Source organism: Anopheles maculipalpis, chromosome 2RL (assembly GCF_943734695.1).
Source record: "Anopheles maculipalpis chromosome 2RL, idAnoMacuDA_375_x, whole genome shotgun sequence".
NCBI lineage: Eukaryota > Metazoa > Arthropoda > Insecta > Diptera > Culicidae > Anopheles > Anopheles maculipalpis.
Window position 1 is genome coordinate 52227680 of NC_064871.1, and position 21297 is coordinate 52248976.

General features: G+C 45.1%; 1 protein-coding gene across 1 annotated transcript in view; it reads right to left on the minus strand.

Annotated features, from left to right (window-relative positions):
• The window catches only part of LOC126557136 (double-strand-break repair protein rad21 homolog), a 435365-nt gene that overhangs the window by 65907 nt on the left and 348161 nt on the right, over window positions 1-21297 (minus strand). The gene's annotated exons all lie outside the window — the stretch shown is intronic.

Below are 21297 nucleotides of genomic sequence, written 5' to 3' on the forward strand. Positions count from 1 at the left end.
ACACTTCTTCGAGATTCTGAGGACAGGACGGCTCTCCTTGGGTGACAACATGCCAACTCTTCATGAAACTGAGTTTGGCTGGGTCGTCAGCGGCAGCACTACCATTGCCGCATCGTTATCACCAGTCATTTGTGCGATGGCTACAAACACGAACGAGTTGGACAACCGAATGAAGCAGTTTTTCGCCATCGAGGACCTGAGCAACACACCCAACTGAGCATCGAAGAGCGAGCATGCGAAGAACACTTCACTACAACTACTATCAGAGACGAAGACGGTAGGTACGTGGTTCAGCTTCCACGAAAGCCAGAGATGATTGGCAAGCTAGGCGACTCGAGGTCAAGCGCTCTACGACGGTTCTTAGCGATAGAACGCCGACTTCAACGGGAACCGGAAACCCAGTGGGCATATATCGACTTCATGGATGAATACCTTCACTTAGGCCATATGAGTATGGTGGCAGATTCTTCAGTGAACGATGAATCGTTCTATTTACCTCACCACCCGGTCTTCAAGTCCGACAGCACCACAACTAAGTGCCGCGTAGTGTTCGATGCCTCCAGCAAATCATCAACGGGAGTCTCATTGAACGACACACTGATGGTCGGACCGACCATCCAACAGGACGCCACTTCCATCTTGATGCGGTTCCGGAGGCAGTCCGTAGCACTCACCGCTGATGTCGCCAAAATGTACCGGCAGGTCTGGATTCATCCAAAAGATCGATCGTTGCAACGCATTCTCTGGCGGAAATCACCCAACGAGCCTATTCAGGAATACGAGCTCAACACCGTAACCTATGGGACTGCATCCGCTCCGTTTTTGGCTGTTCGATCGTTACAACAGACAGTAATGGACCATGGTAGTGAGTTTCCGGCAGCAACACTGCGTTCCTGTGACTTCTACGTTGATGATTTTGATTCCGGCGGCCAATCAACTGAAGCTGTGCAGACGTTGCGGGTCCAAACCGAGCAACTTTATGCGAAAGCAGGATTCGAGCTACGGAAATGGGCTTCCAGCGAACCATCCATACTGAAGCACATAGACCAAGAGAAGGTAGCATCCAGCCCTTATGCTACCGGTTCAACAGCGGGAGTTCTCGCCACCCTTGGACTTATCTGGGATCCATCATCCGACACCTTGCAGTTCAAAATCAACTCCCCATACGTGGTTGGGGAAATTACCAAGCCTAAGGTCTTGTCGTGCATCGCCAGAATTTATAAGGTGTTATGAGGATTGCCTACCTTCATCCTCTATTTCCAACACAACGTTTGGAGTAAAGTTGCTAAATGTTTCACTTGGATTACGACGATCTTTTCCTCATTCTTTTGTGCTTGCTGCAGTAAACTATCCAATAATTGGGGCAGATTTTCTTAAGCGATATGGTTTATTTTGGTCGATCTACGCAATAAACGATTGGTGGGTCCACTTACAAATCTCTCCACAAAAGCAAGTATAGCAAAGGTTGATACACCATCGCAAAAATTATTTGCTTTTAACGATGTGTATACAGGTTTGTTGAAGGAGTTTCCATCGCTATTGAACTCCCCGGATTTCAACAAACCGATTAACCATCAAGTTGTTCATCACATTCATACCAAGGGAACACTTCCTATCTCAAAACCCAGGAGACTCGACCCAGTTAGGCATATGGCTGCCCACGCTAAATTCTAGCATATGCTGGAACTAGGCATCTGCCGTCCATCTTCGTCGCAAGTGTCATCACCTTTACATATGATGGCTAAAACCGATAGTGATTGGAGACCATGTGGGGACTATCGTCAGTTGAACGCAGTTACTATCCCTGACCGATACCCAATCCCACTTTTCATCGTTTCGTTAACTCAATTTTTCAAGATTTGGTCTATGTTTTCGTTTACATCGACGACATTTTGATAGGAAGCACTTCACAAGAGGAACACATACCACATGTGAGAGAAGTCCTGAAAAGGTTGGCGAAGAACGATGTTAAATTTAAACATTCTAAGTGTGTATTCGGAGTACCCCAGCTCGAATTTTTAGAGCATCATATTGATGGCAAGGGTATCCCAACCAAGGATAAAGTTGAAGCAATCAATACTTTTCCTCAACCAAACCATTGAAGCAGCTACAACGTTTTGTGGGAATGTTGAATTACTACCATCGGTTTATTCCACGAATCGCCGAAATAATGAAACCGTTGCACAAACACATTGCCATCCACACCAAGTTAAAGTCAATCGCTTGGGATTGGTCTCCTTCCATGAACTTCCTTTTAATCTGTTGATTGTAGTGATGGGAAAAGTAACGAAAATTAAGTAACGGACCGGGACTTGGCTGATCAGAAAATGTACCGGTACCGAGTACCTGGTTACTGTGGACCTGGCTATCGATTGTTGGTAGGTTATTGGATTGGGAGGGAGGGGGGGTTCTGGGGGGTTTGAAATATGTTCGAAGAAAAACAATATTATTTGTGCATTATACTATCTTATTTATTTCATGCAACACATAACTCATTCTTCTTTTCGGAAAAAAACAACTTAAACTTAAAGTTCTGGTTCAACCTGAATCTTGATTATTTCATACATATTACGACAGTTTTGAGAGTAACGGCTGGTGGTGATTTGAATCTGACAGCAGAAGTAATTGACAGGAGAAATGACAGAAACGGGATAGGGGAGAAGGGAGAAGCACGGAAACAAGGACGGTAAAACAGTGCACCGATTTTAAAGTTGAGTTTTGATTTTGGATTTGTTTGGAATTTGGTGTTGGGCAGTTTAAATTATGTTCGGAAAATAAACGGTCCCGGTAACGGCGGAATCAAAACCTTCTACAAAACACTCTATCAGTTTCACGGCTACATTTAATCCTTCAAAATCGCATCCCAAAACGGCAAGATGGGACCCAAAAAGGAGTGTTGCATGGCGTGCGGGAATAAGAAGAAGGAGACAACATTCGTCCGGTGTGATGAATACAGAAAAAGCTGGCATTGTTCTTGCGTAGACTGGACGGACAAAGGAGATTCAGAAAGTGCGTGGTTGTGTGAGATCGGTGTAAGAAATGATCTCGCTGGGCTCGTGAAACATTCTCCAATGAAACACGCGCAGGAACAAAGTGACGCCGTGCAAGATAACCTCACTTTGCGTGACGGATCTGACAAGAAACAGGACGGGACGGCTATACCTCGACGGCACGAGGAGGTCGCACTTGCGGAAGCTTTGAGAGCTAACCTCACTTTGGTCGGATTTGCTAAAGGCGGCCGGTAGAATTCGACCATGTTATGGAGGAGTGAGGATAGAGTTCAAGGCGAAGCGGTGGTGGAAATACCTTCGGTCGGCGATACTAACGGCGAGGGGTACAAATCGATCCAAGCAAACAATCGCGAGGAGACTGCGATGTACGATACAAAACCTAACCTCGCATCGGGATACGGAAGGGACGATGTGGGATATAAGCTACAGGGTGTGCGGGCTAAATTTGACACCTGGCCTTTGGGCTTATATCTCAGGGTTGAGTTGACGTATCGAAATGATTGATATGTCATTCGATTGCTAAAAGTTGTGCGAACAAGTGTAAAAAATGTCTAGCTCCGTAAATATGTGGAACCCGTCCGAATTGTACAAGCGCGTAACGTGTGTTATGATGGTTCGTGCCGGCCATACGAATTCCGAAATTCGGAAGGCGGCGATGTGTTCGCTGAACACCGTAAAAACAATACGCGTACAGCTCGAGGAGTGTGGTGAAGACGTGGATAGTGTTATTGTTCGCAAAAAGCATAGCAGGCGGTCGGATTGTGTGCGGACCGACGCGTTCCTGGCTGGATTGCAGCAGCGGACGACGGCCGATCCCGGCGTCGGCATCCGGGCCCTGGCGCGAGACGTTGGCGTGGCCCCGAGCACCGTCAAGGTGGCGTTAAATGAGGACCTGCGGTACGCGTCGTACAAGCGACGTGGGGGACAGCTCATAACACCAAATACGCGCGAAAAGCGGCTTGCCAACGCTAAGCGCTTGCTGAGCTTGCTGAAGCACCCGGCGCAGCCATGCACGTTGTGGTTCTTCTCTGACGAGAAGAACTTTTGTCAAGACCAGAAGCACAACGTGCAGAACAACCGCTGGCTCGCTTACTGTGCTGCTGATGTGCCCCATGTGCCGCAGACGAAGTTTCCTCAGACGGTGATGGTGTTCGGGTGCGTCTCGTCGGAGGGAGACGTGATGCCGCCTCACATCTTCCCCCAGGGCCTGCGGCTGAATGCTGACGGGTACATTGACCTGCTGGCTACCGTGGTGAAGCCGTGGATTGAGACGGTGGCCAATGGGCGGCCGTACGTTTGGCAGCAGGATTCTGCACATGCCATAGGGCCGTAAAAACACGCCAATGGCTCACTGCCAATTTCGACCGATACACCAGCACCGACGTTTGGCCACACAGCTCCCCTGACCTTAATCCTATGGATTACTTTGTGTGGGGCACAGTTGAGCGGGACACCAACAGGGCGTCCTGCAATACCAAAGCGGAGCTGGTGGCCAGAATAAAGGCCGTGTTTGCGGCCATCCCCAGAGACATGGTTATCCGGGTTTGCTCGCGGTTCCGGAAGCGGGTGCAGGCGGCCATCGACGCGAAGGGGGGGGGGGGGGGGGGGGTACTTCGAATAAAAAATGCGGCAAACATGGTAAGCTAAACTTTGTAGAAATTTTTTTTTAATATTTAACATAAATTTGATTGAAAAAAATCCTTTCCTATTCCCTCAGAAGCTGTCAAATTTATCTCGAACACCCTGTATAAGTCTCCTAAAGCGTCGGCAGGAAGCGGAGCAGAAAAGACTGGAATTGGAAATGCAATTAAAGTTCGCGAAGGAGGAATAGGGGCTGTTGGTCGAGGAGCTGGGAGCTGTGGCGTTAACCAACGCATCGAGAGATAACCCTTCGTATCAGGTGAAGGGGTCGATGGACAGCATTCAGCCAGAAGATCCAGAACTATCGGCGAAACAACTAGCTGTTAGGCATTCGGTTCCAAAGGAGCTTCCAATATTTTCGGGAAACCCCGCCGAGTGGTCTTTGTTCATTTCCAGTTACGAGAACACCACAAAGCTTTGCGGTTTCTCCAATTGGTAGAACATGATTCGATTGCAGAAAGCACTGAAGGGCCCGGCATTGGATGCAGTGCGTAGCAGATTACTGATGCCGGAAATGGTGCCACTGGTTATTAATACCCTACGAACCCGGTTTGGGCAACCAAAACACATCGTAAACTGCCTGATTGAGAAAGTGTGTCGTTTGCCAGCTCCACGTATTGCTCGGCCTGAGTCAATCATTCAGTTCAGCGAAGCATTCCAGGGTATGGTTGCGCACATGCTAGCAGCTCGACAACATGCGCACTTATCCAATCCAACGTTGTTGGACGAGTTGGTAGGCAAGCTACCCATCGAGCAGCAATACGCGTGGGCACACGATACGCGGGGCAGCGATGAACCGGATTTGGTCACCTTTAGTAACATCATGGATGATCTGGGTAAGGACGCTACAAAACTAGTAGTAATGGACTGCTCTCTTTTAAGGTCAAGTGAAAAGAACGCAAAGTACCGGGGTCACGTGAATGCACATTCCGAAGACTGCAAGCCATCAACATCCCGAAGCACAAATTACACCTGCGTAAATTGCAATAAAGGAGGTCACGATGCGAAGAAATGCTATCAGTTCAGAGCAATGTCGGTGAAAGAGCGCTGGCAGAGAGCGCGTGCTCTGATGTTGTGCTTTACCTGCTTGGAAAAACACAGTTGGCAGACGTGTAGAAACAGACCACGTTGTAGCATCAACGATTGTTCCTACAGACACCACACATTACTGCACGACGACAGCGAACATCGCGAACCTTCCAACACACCCTGGCAGGGCGGACAGGGAGCTTGTAACCAAGTCGCTGAAAATCACCATCATCAGTCACCAGCATCAACAGCGACATCCTTGTTCAGAATAGTGCCAGTGACATTATATGGACCGAAGTCAACCGTGACCACATTTGCCTTCCTTGACGAAGGATCATCGATGACTCTCAATGATGAGGAATTGGCGGACCAGTTGGGAGCAGAGGGAAGAAAAGGACGGTACCGAAGGACCGCCATCAGGACCGTACCGAAGCTCAACCTCCTTCGACAGTCTTTCCAGAGATGTGGTAGTTGGAAACATCTTCATGGATTGCCGATTGTTGAATATAAGGATTCTCAACCGAGACTTCTGATTGGTTTGGATAATTTGCGTCTTGCAGTTCCCATCAAAATCCGGGAAGGACTGCCTGAAGATCCCGTTGCAGCGAAAACCCGACTTGGTTGGTGCATTTACGGTAAACCGTCAGCTTCAGTTGGTGAAGGATTGTTCCACATATGCAGTTACAATGAAGCGGAAACTCTGCAAGAAGCAATTAAAAAATTCTACGACATTCAGCAACTGGGCAACGTTGCGAATGAGCCACGCGATCCACAGGTACGACGCGCTCTCAACATCTTAGAAGCGACAACGGTTACACTGGCGCAGATGATTCGAGGTGTTACCAACCATCGCTAACATCAGGATACCGCGATGCTATTTCGTGGATGCGACAGTGACGACATACGACAACGCGGAATGGCACCTATTCGTGGACGCTAGTCAAAATGCGTACTCCTGCGTGCTTTACTTGCGGACGGTCAACTCTTCGGGAGAGGCTCAATGTTCTCTGGTCAGTGCCAAGGCGAAGGTGGCACCATTGAAGCCACTTTCTATTCCCAAGTTGGAGCTTCAGGCGTGTTTATTGGGATCCATATTGCTGCAATATACACAACAACATCATCCACTCAGTGTCAAAAGAAGGGTGCTTTGGACAGACAGCTCGGTTGCGTTGGCATGGATAGGAGCTGACCCGAAGAACTACAAACCATTTGTTGCGCATCGGGTGGCGGAGATTATGGAACACACGCAGGCGAATGAGTGTCGATGGGTTCCGACGGATAAAAATCCCACTGACGAAGCCACTAAGCGGAAAGGCCGACCAAACCTGGACTGGGACGGTATTTGGTTCCAAGGGCCAGACTTCTTACGTCAATACGAAGATACATGGCCGGTACGCATCATCATCAAGCATAGCCCTTTAGAAGAGATGCGTCGATTGAATGTGCATGTGGAGGAACCGGTCATCAGGACAATTTTTGTCATGGTGGAACGCTTTTCACGTGTGGAAAGGCTATATAGGACCGTGGGATGGATTTATCGGTACATCGACAACCTACGCAGAAAGGCACGAGGACAACCTCGGCTAAAGGGACATCTAAGGTAAGAAGAGCTACATAAGGCGGAGGTTATTATGTGGAAACAGCCGCAAACTGAGCACTTTGAGGAAGAAATACGTACTCTCCGGACGAAGGAAGGCGACGGCAATAACGAATGGCGCACGGTGGCTAAAAAGAGTCCTCGCCAGTTAGTACAACGGAACCGTGCACGGTTTTATCGCCTCTACCACTCTCCCAGGTGCAGGCGGCACCCCCGGAGGTCCAGCATCGTAGAATACGCTCACCTCGCCGGTCTTCTAGAAATAGAAGACCTCCGCGAAGATTCGACGCGTTAATACTTTAAAGGGGGTTGATGTTATGGCCCAACCTGCCTAGCGTCTGAGGGCAATCACCGACGACAAGCAACGGTCTTCTTGTGATGTGTGAATGAAGGAGGTTGGGTTAGATGAGAGGGCTCATTCGGGTGAGTGGCAAGTCGGCTGTGGGCTACAACACGGGCAAGAAGAATACGACGAATACAGCCTTACATAGTTTTACTGCATCAAACCAACGCGTTAATTATTGTGTAGTAACCGCGTAGCGATATCACAGCACAAGAAATGCTGAAGGTGTATTTAATCTTGGAGTGCAAAAACATATCGAAGAATTGATTTAAAAAATCGGATTAGATAATGCAAAGGTGGCAAAGACCACCATGGATCAAGGATTCTTACACGATAAAAAACCAAGAGCTGTATTGAAAGATGATACGCAATACAGAAGCATTGTAGGAAACTTAATGTTTATTGCGAATTGCGCTAGGCCTAATATTGCGGTAGGTGTTGGTATACTCGGAAGGAAGTTTAGTGAACCAACTGAAAAGGATTATATAGCGGCAAAGCGAGTGGTGAGATATTAGAAACAAACAAAGAATTGGCTCTTACATCTCGGTGACAAAACGCATCTAAATTTTGAAGCGTTTTCTAATGCAGATTGGGCAGGGGATGTTAGTAGCAGGAAATTCACCACAGGGTATATGATTCTTTACGCAGGAGGAGTAGTATCATGGGCTAGTAGATGCCAGAATTGTGTAAGCTTATTGTTAGGAGAGCGATCCTACCCGATCCATCGACCCATCACTAACGAGAGTGACGTAAGAAGAGTAGGGATGGACGGGTGAATAACTCTCTTCCTCATTGACTGCCAAAGGCGACGGATGTGCGTGTGCGTGTTAGTACCGATATTATATTTATATATATATATATATATATATATATATATATATATATATATATATATATATATATATATATATATATATATATATATATATATATATATATATATATATATATATATATATATATATATATATATATATATATATATATATATATATGTGAAGTAGGGAAACGAGATAGCGATATCGTGGCGAGCGCCGAGTGAGCGAAGGGGGGTATTTAAGCGGCGCGCGCTGCTGGGTCGGGAGGTCAGTTGAACGCGAAATGTCGAAGGTGAAGGACGTGCGAATTGGAGAATAAATAAAGTGAACTAAACGAAAGCCACCCATCTTCTTCTTTTGATGTTTAACTGATTCTCACATGGGGGCTCGTCCGGGATACTGCTTTCCCAAACGAGTGAGGCTTTTGCGATGAAAGCAATCGGTGCGATATAGTGTGATGTTTCGTGAGGCTATTTTGTGATTAAATAGCAAAAAACTGTGAGGCTTTTTTATGAAGGCAAATAGTGAGACGTTTTGTGAAAGAGATGAACAGTGAGGCTTTCGTAGCAATCCGTGCGAATCAGTGAGGCTTGTGAAGCAATTAGTGAGGCTTTATTTTTAGCAACCAGTGAGAATCCGTGAGGGATAGCGAGGCTTTCCGAAGCAATCCGAGTGAAGAAATTTAGCGAGGCTTTACAGCAACCTGCCTGTGAAAATTCTGTGTGAATTTTACGAGTCAACTAGTGTGACATTTGTGCGTGAGTGCGGGAAGCCGCGAGAAAATTGTGTGGTAGTGTGTGTGTCGGCTTTGTGAGTGAAAGATAGAGAGAGATAGAATGGCAACGGTCAAGGAGCTTTGTGAAGATTTCACGAAGATTGGGTTGGTGCGCGAGTGTGAGAGGCTTGGCCTAGAAACCACTGGAGGAAAAGTGGAAATCGCGAATCGAATTGTGAAATACCGAGCGACGGTTGCGTCAGGGGACAACGCCGGTCCGTCCGGGAGTGGACACAGAGCAGAACCAGCTAACGCCATAGACGACGTCGAAAACTACGCGGGTAACCAACCGTACGAGAGTTGCGATGATGATTCCGAGGAAAAAGCGGATCTGGATCTTCCGGAAGAAGGTGATAGCTTTGTTGCCGAGGATGACGATGAAACGGAAGAAGACCCTTTTCAAACTGCTGTGCGAATCTCGACGCCTAAACGACCGCAACGCGTTTACGCATTTCGAGATGTGGAAGATAGCATTGAGACGTTTGGAGCAGAGGATGGGCACGATGTGCGTATTTGGCTGGCACACCTCGATTCCGTATCAAAGTCAGCAGGATGGAATGACGAACAAAAGCTAATCATGTTACGTAAAAAGATGACGGGAATCGCAAGAAAGTTCGTGTCGTCTTTGCGTAATGTGCAAACTTATGCGAGATTGAAAAAAGAGCTGATCACGGAATTTGCTCCATTTGTGAGGTCGAGTGATGTGCATCGGATTCTCGCAAATCGGAAGAATGAAACGGCCGAGACGATGCGAGAGTACGTTTACGAAATGCAACGAATTGCTGCCCAAATTGATTTAGACGAACCAAGCTTGTGCGAGTACATCGTGAACGGTGTGACCGACGATGATTTTTTCAAATCATTGCTGTATGAGGCGCAAACAATTCGAGTGTTAAAAGAAAAGTTGCTCAATTTTGAAAAAGTGCGCATGGCTCGAAAGAAGAAAACGACAGATAAAGAAGAAAACAAACGAGTTTTGTCATCCAGTAGCCGCGTTGACAAACGGGCGGAGCAGCGATGCTACAATTGCGGAAACAAAGGACACCAAGCTCGCGCGTGCGCGCAGACACAGGGTGGTCCGAAATGTTTCTCGTGTCGTGAGTACGGTCATAAGGCGAGCGAGTGTGCGCGGAACAAAAGCGTCGTTCCTGCGAAAATAAACGTGACGGAAGAATCGGTGGGAATGGTTGATGTCGTGTTAAACAAAACATCGGTCAAGGCATTGTTTGACAGTGGAAGCAACCAAAACTTGGTGACAATAGGTTGTTACAAAAGAATCGAGGGATCACCGCTGATCGATACTTCGATGTGGTTCCAGGGCTTTGGTGGCATGAGAACAAAGGCGATCGGCATGTTCACGGTGGACGTTACGGTGGATGATAACGTTTTTAGTGGTGTGCGATTTTTTGTGGTGCCAAATGAAAGCATGTCTTACGATGCAGTATTGGGCAGAGATTCCTTGAACTATTTTGAAGTTACGATGACAACGGCGGGTGTCAAAGTCAGGCCATATGGTTCAACGGATGAAATGTTTTCTATTGTGTGTGACAATGAAGACAATTTGGATGTGTCTCCTCGATTTTCGGAAAGAGTAAAGGCTGTTATTTCGGGGTACAAACCTGCGGGAAACGTGAATAGTCGTGTTGAGACGAAAATTATTTTGCATGACGAGACGCCTGTGCGTTCGTCGCCAAGGCGTTTTGCTCCGGGTGAAAAGGCGGTGCTGGAGAAAACAATCGACGAGTGGTTAGCCGCGGGAATAATTCGAGAAAGTGAGAGTGATTTTGCGAGTCCGGTAACGTTAGCGAGAAAAAAGGACGGTTCCTTACGCGTTTGTGTTGATTATCGCGGACTTAATCGAAAAATGATTAAGGATTGTTTTCCCATGAGGAACATAGAAGATCAAATCGATCGCTTGAAGTCAGCCAGAGTTTTTACCACACTTGACTTGAAAAATTCGTTTTTTCATGTTCCTGTGGAAAAGTCGAGCCAGCGGTACACAGGCTTTGTTACCCACACAGGCCAGTACGAGTTTCTTAGAACGCCTTTCGGGTTGGTCAATAGTCCAGCGAGTTTCAGCCGGTTTGTAGCGGATGTGTTTCGGGAATTCATCAAGAGTGAGCGTGTGTTGGTGTATGTGGATGATTTAATAATTCCTTCATTAGATGAGGAAAGTAATTTTCAAACGTTGAAGGAATTGTTAAATGTCGCGAGTGAGAACGGTGTGCAGTTCAATTGGAAAAAATCGCAATTTTTAAAGGATGAAGTGGAGTATCTCGGGTATGTGATTCGCAACGGGTGTTATCGCATAGCGCCGAGTAAGTTGCGATCGGTTCAGCTTTTTCCGGAACCGAAAAATGTGAAGCAGCTGCAAAGATTTTTGGGACTTACGAGTTACTTCCGAAAATTTATTGCTGGTTACGCGACAATTTCGAAGCCTTTGACAAGTTTGCTTCAGAAAGGTGTTGAGTTTGTGTTTAGTGAAGAGGAGCGTTCGAGTTTTGACGAGTTGAAACGGTGTTTGGTGACCGATCCGGTGTTAAAGATCTACGACGAAAGTGCCGAAACCGAGCTCCATACGGACGCGTCAAAGTACGGTTATGGTGCTGCGCTTATGCAGAAGAGTGATGATGACAAGTTTCATCCTGTTGCCTTCATGAGTCAACAAACATCAAACGCGGAGAAGAATTATAGTGCGTATCATTTGGAAGTGCTAGCGGTGGTTCGCGCTGTTGAAAAGTTTCGTGTGTATCTCTTAGGCATCAAGTTTAAGATCGTTACAGATTGTGCAGCGTTTGGGCATACTTTAAAATCGAAAGAACTGTCGGCAAGAATCGCGAGATGGGCTTTGATGCTCGAAGAGTATGAATATGAAGTGGTTCATAGGCCAGGTTCATCGATGAAGCATGTGGATGCGTTGAGCAGGGCACCGGTGATGATTGTGAAAAGCGATCCTATGATAGAAGCGATCAGAAAAATGCAACAAAGTGACGAGCGTGCGAAGGCAATTATCGAATTGTTAAAAACGCAATCTTTTGAAGATTTTGTCATGTGCAATGGGCTGCTGATGAAAGTAGTGAAAGGTAGGGAAGTGATTGTGGTACCATCGGGGATGCAAAGCGATTTGATACGTAGGATACACGAAAAGGGTAACTTAGGAGCTCGTAAGATAGAGGGTATTATCGAACAGGAGTTTTACATTCCAAACGCGAGTGAGAAAATAAAACAAACGATTGAGTGTTGTGTGAAATGTATCCTCGCAGAGCGTAAAAGGGGAAAAGTTGACGGTTTATTATACCCAATCGCGAAAGGTGACGTTCCGTTAGACACGTATCACGTAGACCATTTGGGTCCAATGGACATTACGGAGAAAAGGTATAAATATTTGTTTGTAGTAGTTGATGCCTTTAGTAAGTACACTTGGATATATCCTACTAAAACGACGAATTCATTTGAAGTAATTCAGCGATTAGCAACACAGAGCGAGGTATTTGGTAATCCAAGGCGTATTATTAGCGATAAAGGGGCTGCGTTTACGTCAAACGATTTTAAGCGGTATTGTGAGGATCAGGATATCGAGCGTGTGGAAGTTACGACAGGTGTTCCGCGCGGGAACGGGCAGGTAGAGAGGGTAAATCAAGTGATTATTGCTATGTTGCGAAAGATGGGTGTAAACGATCCTGCAAAGTGGTATAAGCACGTTGCCAATATTCAGCGGTGGATTAATTCGAGCCCACATCAGAGCATCGGTGTTACTCCTTTTGAAGCGATGTTTGGGGTACCGATGAGACACGAAGGAGATTTACGACTAGGTGAGCTGATGGAAGAAATTCGAGTGGCCCAACATCACGATCAACGAGAGCAGACTCGAGCTGGTGCCAGGGTTTCTATCGAGAAAGCCCAAGAAGAACAACGGAGATCGTACGACTTACGAGCGCGGTCGGCTACAACTTACCGCGAAGGCGACCTGGTGGTGATTAAGCGGACGCAGTCCGGGCCTGGAAGGAAGTACGCAGCTGAGTACCTTGGACCATATAAGGTAACCAGTGTTCGTCCACATGATCGCTATGACGTAGAAAAGATCAATGGCGAAGGGCCAAAAGTGACGTCGACGGCTTCGTCACATATGAAACCCTATCGGTTTTATTGCGGTGAGGATCCTTCGGGGCGAAAGGATCGGTCGAGGAAAGGCCGTGTGAAGTAGGGAAACGAGATAGCGATATCGTGGCGAGCGCCGAGTGAGCGAAGGGGGGTATTTAAGCGGCGCGCGCTGCTGGGTCGGGAGGTCAGTTGAACGCGAAATGTCGAAGGTGAAGGACGTGCGAATTGGAGAATAAATAAAGTGAACTAAACGAAAGCCACCCATCTTCTTCTTTTGATGTTTAACTGATTCTCACATATATATATATATATATATATATATATATATATATATATATATATATATATATATATATATATATATATATAGTTATGCGCAGAATGTTTCACACGCTGAGTTGCATCCGACACCTTGGTCCCGTGTTGTACAACGTGACTTCCGAGCATCAGCATGTCATCTGATACTCCAGGAATGTCAGCATGCAACATGGTACCGTGGGACAAGCGGCCAACGGGAGAACCATCTAGCGCAGTCTAGCAGTCTTCGCCCATCGTGCAGCCGAGGTGTATCAGCTCTCAATAAAATATTAAAAGTTTATTTTCCGTAATTAAATCTGTTTTTATATTACAAAAAGAAAGATAACCATAACTGGCGCAGTCGGTTCGGTTCAGTTCACGTTCTTATTAGTGCGCATAAAAAAAATTAAAAAATCCAAAAGTGAAGAAAACTTTGTGCTCGCCCGGAACATACTCCATCACCCAACCCGCGGTCGATTTGCGACGAACACGTGTTTTTTTTCTGTTCTTGACGCAATTGTGACGAAAAGTGTTAAGTGACTTTTGGTAGTGCACAAAACAAAAACGTTTAGTTTCAACTATTAAGAACTGGAATCATAAGTAAAGCTTCTGGATCTGCAACGATAAAGACGACTCCCCAGAAGATCAGCTGGGAAAACATCCGATCATCGAACGTCCCAACCCGTGGACACCAAGAGAGCAAACGAAGAAACTATTCCAACGAGGATCACTGGATAGAAGAAGGACAAACATTGAATCGGGTAACAAAAAACTCAATCGAAATTCCTAATTTGTGAGTATAAGGTGAGTTATTTTAGGTGATTTTTTTACTTGATCTCCACACCCTTAGCGGCAAAAAAAGAAGGTATTTGATTGTGTTTCAATTCGTTCATGCCAAAGTTTAACCCTCTTTCTAAACCCTCGCGGTACAGTGATACGCAAAATAATAAAATGGAACAGGATCTCCATGCTTTAGTTAACTCAATGAGAATGCTTGAAGAACGCATTAACGCGCTTCAAATTGAGAATAACAACCTTCAGCAGCAGCAACGACAGCAGTTGCAAGCCCAAACGCCTCCATCAAGGAGCGCTGAATATTATAAAATTCCAGATCCTATACGGACAATTCCTTCTTTTGACGGAAATAAACGCCAACTATCATCATGGCTGGCAACTGTGAAAAAAACATTAGATCTGTTTAGATCTACTGTAGCCCCAGACCTGTTTGCAGTCTATGAGCAAGCCATAATTAACAAAATTGATGGTAAAGCTCGTGACACCATATGTGTTAACGGGAATCCCACAACTTTTGAAGAGGTTGCAGAAATATTACAACACGTGTACGGCGATCGTAACAACATAGCAACCTATCAAACGCAGCTGTGGACAATGAAAATGGATAGCAGTTTGCATATCCATTACAAAAAAACAAAAGATGTTATGATCAGCATGAAATCTTTGGCAAAACAAAACCCTTTATATGCCAAGCACTGGGATGCCATAGATCATTTTCTGGAACAAGAATGCTTAGCAGCTTTCATAAACGGCCTAAGCAAAATGTATTTTGGTTACGCACAAACCGCGCAACCAACTGATCTAGAAAACGCATACGCTTTTCTTTGTCGTTTTCAGTGTGCCGAAAAAACGAAATCAAATACTTTTAACAATCTTCAAGTAACACAACAACCTACGTTTAGTAAAAGTTACAAAAACGAAGGAAAATCAACCGTCTCGAAGATTGACCGAAAACCTGAATTTGGTCAGACAAAACAAAACTCCGAGAGACAGAAAATAACACCAATGGATATCGACTCTTCGATTAGATCCAAAGGTAAAATTTTCTGCCATACATTAGATCATGACCAAAAAAGTAACGACTCGGAAAGTGAAGACGAAGATGTCGAAGAAGTAAATTTTCAGATTTCCAATGCCGTAATCAATCAAAGATGAAAGCAACTAATGGCTTACCATATCTAATATTAAATGTGAATAATTTACAAGCAAAAATGCCCAACCTGATGCCACCACAAGCTCTGATACCCATGGTCAACACCTGAGCCTCGCTATTCGGAACCTTGCTGACCAGATCAACAGTCGATCGAGGACGCTCGACGCTTAAGGGGGGAGGAGTTATGCGCAGAATGTTTCACACGCTGAGTTGCATCCGACACCTTGGTCCCGTGTTGTACAACGTGACTTCCGAGCATCAGCATGTCATCTGATACTCCAGGAATGTCAGCATGCAACATGGTACCGTGGGACAAGCGGCCAACGGGAGAACCATCTAGCGCAGTCTAGCAGTCTTCGCCCATCGTGCAGCCGAGGTGTATCAGCTCTCAATAAAATATTAAAAGTTTATTTTCCGTAATTAAATCTGTTTTTATATTACAAAAAGAAAGATAACCATAACTATATATATATATATATATATATATATATATATATATATATATATATATATATATATATATATATATATATATATATATATATATATATATATATTAATAAAGGACAAATACAAAAGTGGCGACGAGATATAGAACCTGTTGCGGAAAGTGTGTAGAATCATCAAAAGTGCAGTATTAGAACATTGAAATAACGAATCAAGAGGATAATATTGGAGCGTCATCGAGCAAAGGCCGGCCGAGCGTCCAAAATGGCGGCTCCCATGAAAGCACATGGATTCGCGAGTTGTTAGAACGACAGCAAGAAATGTTCATGCAGCAACAACAGCTTTTGACAAATGTTCTTTTATCTATGAACCAAAAAAAATCGCAGTGTCCCGAAAGTGCGATGGACGCGTTAGCATCACAGATAAAAGAATTTCGCTACGACCTCCGCGAAGTGCATGCAGTCAGAGAAGACAGCCGGAAACAGTCACGTAACGACAGCAAGCCGAATGTAAAACTGCCGGTATCGTGTTGGTTATGTGTTGGCGGCCACTACGCTAGAGCTCTTACGAAAGTCGAAATGAACTACAGCCAGGTTGACAGGGAAGGGTTGGCGGTGATATTTGCAGTGTCAAAGTTTCATAAGATGTTGTATGGACGCCATTTTACCTTGCAGACAGATCATGCGCCGCTGATTAGAATTTTCGGATCTCGAAAAGGAATCCCGGTTTATACAGCTAGCAGACTGCAGCGGTGGGCGCTGACGTTATTGCTGTATGATTATTCGTTACTGCTGTATGATGGAATACGTAGCAACGGCGAAATTCGGGAATGCAGATATTCTTTCGAGGTTAATAAACCGTCAAGAGAAGCCCGAAGAAGATTTTATCATCGCTAGTATTCAAATGGAAAACGATCTGCAATCCCTGCTGACCACAACTGTAAAAGCGATACCACTAAGGTTTGAAGCCCTGGAACGAGGAACACAAGCAGATCCGGTACTTAAAGAAGTGTTCAAGTTCGTTCTGTCGGAGTGGCCATGTGTGAAGCGGAGCAACGAATATAAGCAACTGTACGAGCGTCGAGAATCACTGAGTACGGTTGGAAAGTGTTTACTGTTTGGCGAACGGGTGGTGAATCCTGAGAAGCTGAAAGGAAGAGTCCTACAGTTGCTGCACAAGGGTCATCAAGGTATACATCGAACGAAAGCTGTCGCAAGAACATATGTATACTGGCCAAACATAGACAAGGAAATAGAGAGCATGGTGCGATCTTGTCAATCATGTGCAAGTGCTGCCAAATCACCACCGCACTCTTTGCCAGTTTCGTGGTCGAAAACGAGTTATCCGAGGAAGCGTATACATTTTGATTTTGCGGGACCAATGAACGACATGTACTATTTTCTGGCAATATATTCCTTCTCGAAGTGGCCAGAAATAGTACCGACTACCCGAATTTCGGCCGCATCAACTGTTCATATCCTGAGAGGATTGTACGCTAGATTCGGTGTGCCAGAGACAATAGTAAGTGATAATGGGACACAATTCACCAGCGCCGAGTTTGGTGATTTTTGTTCCCGAAACGGAATTGATCACATCAGGACCCCGGCATATCACCCGCAGTCCAACGATCAAGCGGAGCGATTTGTAGACTCCTTCAAACGGGCGCTGAAAAAATTCGGGACAAAGAAGGGTCAACGCAGGCTGCATTGGATACGTTCCTGTTAACGTATAACAGGTTGGCTGATAAGTCCCCGGTCTGACTCATAGATGGCGCCGCTAGTATTAAATGCATATTATTTTTATGTAGCACCAACCTTCAAATGATTCGTGTGAATTCGTGGGACAGAGCGTCTTTTGTCAAGCAACTTTTGTTATTGTGAAAAAAATGGAAAAAAAGGAATTTCGTGTTTTGATAAAATACTGTTTTCTGAAGGGAAAAAATACAGTGGAAGCAAAAACTTGGCTTGATAATGAGTTTCCGGACTCTGCCCCAGGGAAATCAACAATAATTGATTGGTATGCAAAACTCAAGCGTGGTGAAATGAGCACGGAGGACATATGAAGAAGAAAAAAGTGTTATTCCACCAAGACAACGCACCGTGCCACAAGTCATTGAGAACGATGGCAAAAATTCATGAATTGGGCTTCGAATTGGGCAGAGGCCATTACTTTGCCAGCGAACTTTTGAGTCTTTCCACGATTCGGAGCCGGTTCACCGGTCGCTGTCCACTGAGCCGACTGTCGATTGGACTCAGGAGTGTAGTGATGGAGCCATGTTTCATCCATTGCTACATATCGACGCAAAAACTCAGGTGTATTACGAGTTAACAGCTGCAAACACCGCTCAGAATCATCAACACGTTGGTGTTTTTGGTCAAATGTGAGCTCGCGCGGCACCCATTTTGCACAGAGCTTCCGCATATCCAAATATTTATAAATGATATGACCAACACGTTCCTTTGATATCTTTAAGGCCTCTGCTATCTCGATCAACTTCATTTTACGGTCATTCAAAATCATTTTGTGGATTTTTTTGATGTTTTCGTCGGTAACCACCTCTTTCGGGCGTCCACTGCGTTCACCGTCCTCCGTGCTCATTTCACCACGCTTGAATTTTGCATACCAATCAATTATTGTTCATTTCCTTGGGGCAGAGTCCGGAGACTCATTATCAAGCCAAGTTTTTGCTTCCACTGTATTTTTTTCCTTCAGAAAACAGTATTTTATCAAAACACGAAATTCCTTTTTTTCCATTTTTTCACAATAACAAAAGTTGCTTGACAAAAGACGCTCTGTCTCACAAACTAATTGACATACAGACGTCAAATTTTGACACGAATCATTTGAAGGTGTGTGCTATATAAAAATAATATGCATTTAATACTAGCGGCGCCATCTATGTGTCAGACCGGGGACTTATCAGCCAACCTGTTAATGCTGAATAGAAGACCACGCACTTGTTTGGATCTTCTGCGACCATCAGTAGTGTCGACAACACCCGGACAGGATGGAACCCCTTGTAAGCGGCAGTTGGGAGTTAACGACCTGGTTTTCGCGAAGGAATTTCGCAAAAACGGGTGGAATTGGATCCCAGGAAAGGTTGCAAGGCGCTTGGGTCGTGTAATGTAGGACATCATCCTGAACTCGGGTAAGCACCTGCGATATCATGTCAATCAATTGCGGGCACGTCACCAAGGTGGCGAGCAGCTGCCAAATGTTTATTTCTCAGGAAATATTGGGAAACAAAAGATGCCCTTGGATGTCCTAATGAAGGAATGGAACTTGCAAAGACTACCAGAAGTTCTACCACCACAATCTAAGCCAACGATACAGCCATACATTGAAGCTTCTGTGCCACAAGAGGTTTCGCAGCCTCTTGCGAATAAAGGATCAGAACCACTGGTGTTGCGTCGATCGCAACGAACAAGAAAGGCACCAGAATGGGCTAAGCGATATGTTTTTTGAATTAAGGAGGGAGATGTTAGGAGAGCGATCCTACCGAACCATCGACCCATCACTAACGAGAGTGACGTAAGAAGAGTAGGGATGGACTGGTGAATAACTCTCTTCCTCATTGACCGCCAAATGCGACGTTTGTGGGTTTGCGTGTTAGTACCGATATTATATATATTAATAAAGGACAAATACAAAAAAAAAAGAATCATAAGTGGAATGGAATCAGACGAAATCATAAGTGGGATCATAAATAACTGTAAGTGCTTAGAGGCCAGAATACAATGGATCCCCACATAACCATCGAGGGTAATCAAGTAGCTGACGAATTAGCAAATAAAGGCACTAAAAGCAACCTTAAAATTAACAGTCTGATACGTTTCAAAGCTGCGTTATCTAAGCTACGAAAATAAAAACGATATAAAAATGCGGACCGATAGTACACAAACGTGTGTACAATCAAAAGAAAAAAATACGAGTAATATCACACGAAAATAGGAAAAAAAATGGAGCACCAAACAATGGAATTATCGCTAAAAGAGGTTAAAAATAATTAATAGACTGATCTTGGGACACGACTGATGTAACTACTGACTACACAAATTCAAAAAGAAGGGCGGCTATACATAACCTACAAAAGTCCAGACACTGGTCGACATAGAATTTTTCACTGCATGAGGCTCGGAACAGCAAGAAGAAAAGATAAACACAGTAGTAACCAAAAAGGTATTAAATTTCAAACAAGCAAACAAAATCAAATTTTAAACTTAAATCAAACAGAACAGACTAGGCCAGGAAAAAGAGCACTAAGAATATCAGTGGCAGATATAAACAGACCTACAATAAACCCGAGCGCGTGTTAACAATCAGCATTTTCCAATGTTGTTAACCGACGCCAGCAACGACCCTAGCAACAGCAACAGTAAACAGCGTCGATCAGCAAACAGTGTTGATCGATTGACCTAGTTCGTGTTACAAAAGTGAGGTGAAGCTATACTAAAATAAACCTGCACACGGTACATGAAGAGTGAGAGTTCCTGCACATCGTGACAACTTTCGCGATTGGCGCCGTGGACCAGTAGTTGATTCATCATCAAAAAAGACCATCCAGAGCATCCCGCAAGCTTTCATCCCAACACCGGATCGATACGAACGAGATATTCGGTAGTTGTGAGGGAATATCCGATTCCGAAGAGAGCGGAAACAAGCTCAAGACATCGAGGAAGCGGTGGAGGTTCGTAAGTCACATCGAACCCGCAAATCTCCATGTTGGCAAGAAGACTATTTCATGGGTTACACTGGATACGCCATGAATGCAACAGCTTTTGTAGAAAACATCCCAAGTTCGCTCGAAGAAATGAAGCAACGTCCTGATTGGCAGAAGTGGGAAGCAGCTATGCACGAGGAAATGAATTCCTTAGAGCGGAACAAAACATTGACGTTAGTGAAGCTTCCGGAAGGACGTGTGCCGATAACATGTAAATGGGTCTTCAAGGTGAAGGACAACGACGCAGATTGCGAGAAACGGTACGAGGCGAGACTTTTAGCTCGAGGTTTCAGCCAGAGAGCAGGGTTTGATTACGGGGAAACCTACTCTCCAGTGGTGCGGCTAGATTCTGTACGAGCAGTGTTGGCCATAGCTAATCAGCAAATGATAACAGTGCATCAGGTGGACGTCAAGACGGCTTTTCTCAACGGGGACTTGGAAGAGGAGATCTTCATGGCTCAACCAGAAGGATTAAAGAAAGATAAGAATCTAGTCTGTCGTCTTAACCGTTCTTTGTATGGTCTCAAACAGGCATCGAGAGCATGGAACAAGCGGTTCCACACATTCGTG